The sequence below is a fragment of the Puntigrus tetrazona genome, chromosome 20 (genome assembly GCF_018831695.1).
Source record: "Puntigrus tetrazona isolate hp1 chromosome 20, ASM1883169v1, whole genome shotgun sequence".
Taxonomy (NCBI): Eukaryota; Metazoa; Chordata; class Actinopteri; order Cypriniformes; family Cyprinidae; genus Puntigrus; species Puntigrus tetrazona.
In genome coordinates this window covers 1,912,522-1,918,786 of record NC_056718.1, presented here as the reverse complement: position 1 = coordinate 1,918,786, position 6,265 = coordinate 1,912,522, and positions in this window count along the sequence as shown.

Here is a 6,265-nt window from a genome sequence, read left to right as displayed (position 1 = left end):
TACAGTGGTGGCTCAGGACCAAGGGGTTCTCCCCGAGGGGAAACCCACTCCGCAAAATCAAAGTGTCACGCCGTACAGTTCGGGCCTTAGACTTGTGGAGGAAGCCTTGGTTCCTGAATCAGGGCCCAAGGTTAGGAGCTCTATGTCGCCGGACTCCCCTTGCGACAGATGCATCCCTAACCGGTTGGGGCGCGGTGTTGAACGGGCGCCCGGCCCACGGTCTGTGGATCACCACCAGAGGTGGCATATCAATCTGCTACAGATGTTAGCTGTATTTCGTGCGTGAAGCACTTTCTCCCAGACCTGAGAGCACAGCAGTGGTCTCTTACATCAACCACCAGGGAGAACTGTGTTCGCGCCCCTTGAACAAGCTGGCGCACCAGATCCGGGTGTGATTAAAGGCTCTCACCCAGCACAATTACAAAGTGTATGAATGCAGCTCTGGCTCCACTGCGACTCCAGCGCATTCGTATACTCAACTATATCGACGATGGGTTGATATTAGCTCAATCAGAGCAGATGGCAGTTCAACATTGAGATGTTGTTCTGTCCCATATGGGGGAGTGGGGTTTGAGACTGAACGCCAAGAAGAGGTATTGCGTCCCGATCAGAGGGCCATATACCCAGGCGTGGTATGGGATTCGACCACGATGCGGGCACAATTATCTCCTGCTCGTGTGCAGTTGATCCTCACGTCAGTCGTGAGAGTCAGGGAGGCCAGTCAATCACTGTCAAGCAGTATCAAAAACTGCTGGGGCTGATGGCAGCTGCGTCCAACGTGATACCTTTTGGCCTGCTGTACATGAGACTCCTAAAGTGGCGACTCAGGACCAAGGGGCTTTCCCCGAGGAGAAACCCACTCCACAAAATCAAGCATCATGTCATGCCTACATGGATTAACCTTGGTTTCTGAATCAGGGCCCAGTGTTAGGAGCTCTTTGTCGCCGCATCTTGCTTGCGACAGATGCATTCCTAACCGGTTGGGGCGCAGTGCTGAACGAGCGCCTGGCCCACGGTCTGTGGCTATCACCACCAGGGGTGGTATATCATGCAGCTAGGGATGTTAGCTGTATTTCGTGCTTTGAAGCACCTCCTCCCAGACCGGAGAGGTCACCATGTGTTGGTGCACACCGACAACACAGCGGTGGTCTCTTATATCAACCACCAGGGAGGTCTGTGTTTGCGCCCCTTGAACAAGCTGGCGCACCAGATCCTTGTGTGGTCCCAGGACAAAATCTGCTCGCCGAGAGCGACCTACATCCCTGGGCATCTCAATACGGGAGCCGACACCCTGTCGAGACAGGGGTTGAGGCCGGGGGAATGGATGCTTCACCCCGATGGGGTGAAGCAGATCTGGTCGGCATTGTACCAGGCAGAGGTGGACCTCTTTGCTTCTCGAGGGAATGCACAATGTCCCCTCTGGTTCTCTCTAGTTCATCCAGCTCCCCTGGGACTGGATGCCATGTCACAGGCGTGGCTAAGACGTCGCCTGTACGCATTTCCTCCGATTGCCCTGCTCCCAGGAGTTCTGGTGAGAGTGCGCCAGGACGGAATCAGACTACTGCTCGTAGCCCCGTTCTGGCCGGGCCGAGTATGGTTCACGGACCTCATCGGCCTAGTAGACGTGGGAGATCCCCCTGAGGCCAGATCTACTCTCTCAGGCGGAGGGAACAATAGTTCACCCTCGCCCGGAGTTACTGAAGTTGTGAGTGTGGCCCCTGACGGGGCACGACTCATAGCCTCTGGTCTTTCAGCTGAGGTTGTCGAGACCATCCTCCAATCCAGAGCTCCCTCTACGAGGAGCGTGTATGCCAGGAGGTGAGGAATGTTCACTTCCTGGTGTGGAGACCGCCACTTGAACCCAGTTAACTGCCCAGTAGGTTCAGTGCTGGAGTTCCTCCAGGCGACATTCTCCACCGGGTTAACCACTCCACCCTAAGGTCTACATGCCAGTCATATCTGCATATCATGACCCTATTGGTGGCCACTCAGTGGGCAGACACCCATTTGTTACACGATTCCTCCATGGTGTGCTGAGGCTGAGACCTCCAGTGTGGACCAGAGTTCCCCCCTGGGATTTGGTTGTGGTGTTAGAGGCTCTGTGTAAGGCACCCTTCGAGCCCCTCGAAGAGGTTCCCTTACCTGTCTTATAGGATAAGACAGCATTTCTCCTCGCCATCACCTCTCTTTGGAGGGTAGGAGATCTGCAGGCCCTCTCCGTGGCCCCTACTTACTTGGACTTTGCCCCAGGCATGGCCAAGGTTTTTGCATACCCAAGAGTGGGTTATACACCTAAAGTGCCCTCTGTTACACCGCAACCGATCGTACTGCAGGCCTCCTGTCCTCACCCCTTCCAGGCAGCTAAAGTCCAACTGCAAATGCGTCCAGTGCGAGTACTGGACATGTAGTGCAGAACTGTGTCTCTGCGGAGGTCGGGCCAGTTACTTATCCGTTTGGCCCGACAGATAGGGGTTGTGCTGCTATTAAGCAAACTTCAGCAGGTGGATAGTCGAGGCTATCCACCTGGCCTATGAGGCCTCGGCACTCACGTGCCCTCTTGGGCTCAAGGCCCACTCAACAAGGGATATGGCGGCCTCCATGGCCTACCTTAGCAGTGTGCCCCTCGGGGACATTTGCAACGCTGCGGGGTGGTCCACGCCCTCCACTTTGCCCTTTCTATAATTTCGACACTCCTGGCTCCTCTGTCTTATTCTGATGGGTGGTCTGAGGACCCCTTTTCAGGCAGGGCCTTGGAATTATGGCGGCGTGGGCATCTCGTTCCCAAAGCGTTTGTGACGCAGCTCGAGTTCCTGAAGGGGAATGTCTCAGGTTACGAATGTAACCATAGTTCCTCTAGGGAACGAGACGCTGCATCCCGATGCCATACTTCCCGCACCCCTGCCGGCGCTTACTTCACTACAGAGGCTGGTGCCGGCATCGCAGAGCGTGACTTTATACTTCCTGGTCGGCGACGTCATCTCGTCCATGATGTCGCTCCTCTCCATTGGACAGATTTCACACGTGGTTCAGAACGGCTCACGCCGAAGGCGTTCCCAAAGCGTTTGTGACGCAGCGTCTCGTTCCCTAGAGGAACCATGGTTACATTCGTAACCTGAGACGTTCCATTCTGCCTACCTGCCTGCCTGTATTATTATTTACTCTTTTGTGGAAGATTAAAGACTGTTAAGAGTGATATTCTTGTTGAGTGCTCTTTCCCTCAACCACACTGTGACTGGACAACCCTAAACAGTTAGTTAGCGATGTGCTTTCCCTGTTTTTTTGGTTTGTTAGCTCTAATGTACGATCCAAATTTCCTCATCGTTCTCTCGAGGACCACACAGAGGATTTTGTGTTCCTCACCAACGGCTCACCTTGCACGGACATCTTTCTGTGCACAATTTACTTTCGCTGACTTAATACCTAATGGTCCTTGAGAGAGCGTGTCCGCTTAAATCGAGTGGGTGCAGGTGTCATGCCATTCTTTGGTCACTGTTCAGCCCGTGGACGACAAAAACAGCCCAATTTTGGATCCAGAGCCCAGCCCACCATTTTACCATGACGCGGGGTCAGAGCCCACCGGAGATGGAGTTTCAGAGTTTGCAGCGACCACTGAGCCATCGCCAGAGAGAGCAACAGAGCAGAGGATTACCACTAGACCCTAGCTGATGTCAGACCAGGTGCGTGAGCTGGCAAAGCACGCCACGGTGGAGAAAGCCTGGTACATTGAGAGCATGGAGTGGAGACCCGCCCACTGCACCAAAGCGGAGGGTGAGCTCATCATCCATCTGGGGCTGCTGGATCCACAAGAGGAGCTAGAGGACTGGGACCTGGAGATGGACATTAACCCTTCCCTGTATCCTGAGTCCCCACTGGTTCCGTCCAACCCTCCAGAGACTGCTCCTCCAGTGGCCGGGCATTAAGAATTCCCACTCTCCCACCTGTTACAGTCTCTGTCGATGCCTCCTGGCATACCATCTGGTGGTGGGATTCGCCACGGGTCTGCCAGTCACCATCGCCTTCGTGGGTGGAGGATCCCTCACCTCGTCATCCAGTCCCTCAACCACACAGTGACAACTGTACTCTATTTCTGTGACAAGACTTTTGTCTAAGCAAAGTCTGACCTTTCTGTCTTAATTAAAAATCAAGGCATGGTAAGATCTTTTGAAGCAATTTGTTGAGTGTAGTGATCTGAAGGTAGCTCAACATGAACAGTGAACAGTTCCTGTGAGAGTGAATGTTGATGCTAACATACACCATTGTACATAGCAAACGTCCATTGTCCATTATAAAACTTTTGCCAGACATTCGGCCAAACTGAAATGTGCTCGTAAAGCAATCAGAGAGTGCACAGACATGGTTTGTTTATTTGCACACTAATAATAACGGACTCGTCTCTGCTTTGGTTTCATTGGTTGAATCTGTAAACCAATCATTTTCCTTTCTGCCCTCAGGACTTTCAGAGTTTGAAGAAGTAAAACTCCCTGAATAATCACAGAAGAGCGGGAACACAGAAAGCTTTTAATGATGTTTATAAATTAAAATACATATCTTCACATGGGCATAAAATATTACATGAAATATTACAAAACTGATGATTTTTGCTTTAAAAAATTTGTTTTCTTAATGCTGAAAATTAAATAACTCACTGTGAAATCATCATTAGGTGAAGATTCATATGAAATAATTCTACAGCACGTTTTCTTCATTTTTCAAATTAAGAAACATTTTCGACATTAAAGTATTAAAATGTTTAAGTAAAAAAAGTTTCATCGCTTTAATGTACTCTCAAAAAAAAACTTTCAAAAGTAATTTATAGGATATAGGTACTGATATGCGGCCTTAAAGTATTAAATATTTTTCGTTTAGGGATAAATAAGGCACAAAGGTCTAACTTTTTAGAGTTTACCACCCCAGTGACTGCATCTGTGCCTTTTTTTCCGAGAGTGTGTGTAAATGGGCTATACCTAGTGACTTTAACCTGAGCTTCTCTAACACTTTAGTGCTCCCTTCTGGTGCAACAGAGGGTTACACGTCCTGCGATTACGTCTCTCTAATTCCATTATTTATTACATAACTTGTTCAAACTCGGTATGAGAAAGAAAGAACAGCCTTTTAGTGATATTAGAAAGCTGAAAACATATAACATTATAAATGCCATTTACCTTGCCAGTCACTTTTTTAATGCGTTAATTGAATTATTTATTTAATGCATTAATGCTAAAAAAAGTATTGTGTATATGTATATGTATAAAAGTAGATACAATTTGTTTGTTGAGCAGCAATACAGCATATTAGAATGATTTCTGAGGGATCATGTGACACTAAAGACTTCTGATGCAGAAAATTTAGATTTGAAACAGATTTCATAAAATTGCATTGTTTATAGCTATGTATATATGCTGATGGGACTGACAGAGTGGGGTTGGATGAGAGGTGGGAATCATGGGTGGGTGAGTTTAACAGATTTAGTGTCATCTTTCAGACTGGAGGGTAAGATAATATGTATCGACCTTGCTAATCCTCTGATCCCTTACTTCTTCCCCTCTACTTAACTTCTTTTAACCCTCTTTTTACCACTTACTGTCTGCCAGTTCTAGCAGTTTTTTTTGCATTGGTTTATCCAGATTACAGCTAATGCCCATGTTTGTGTGGTTGTTTTGAGGGTTTCAGGGTCAAACACAGACACTGTCACCAGACAAGCGTAATTAACTCTAGCCAACGGCACCTAGACAAAACACAACAAAACCTACCAGGAGCAGCATGGACTAATCTTACCTTATTTTCATAAACTAGTCATATCTGGGGGTTAGATGGTCATTCACTGTAGTCGAGCACCTCTTTTTTTTCTCCCACTTCAGGTACAGTCCAGACCACAATTTGAGGGAACACAAATATTTAGATTCAAATTCAGAAATGATGTGACTGTAAAGCTACTCTGGTGAAAAAATGTAAAAAAAAAAAAAAAAATAGAATAAATAAAAATAATAAACTTAAAAAATGAGTTGATTTTATTATTTTAAATATTAAAAATTGTATTTATTGACAATATGACACAACAGTGTTGAACAAAAAGTGCGCAAAAATGACATAAAGGTGTGTGTGTTCCTAACAAACACGCTTTATACTTTTTTTTGCACTTTTAACACAAATTTCCCACTTATTACAAAGAAAGGTGATGGACAGAAACATGAAATAGCTAATAATCCAATGTAACACAATCATATAAATATCAAATGAATGTTTTATTTGAAAAGTTGAATGTATC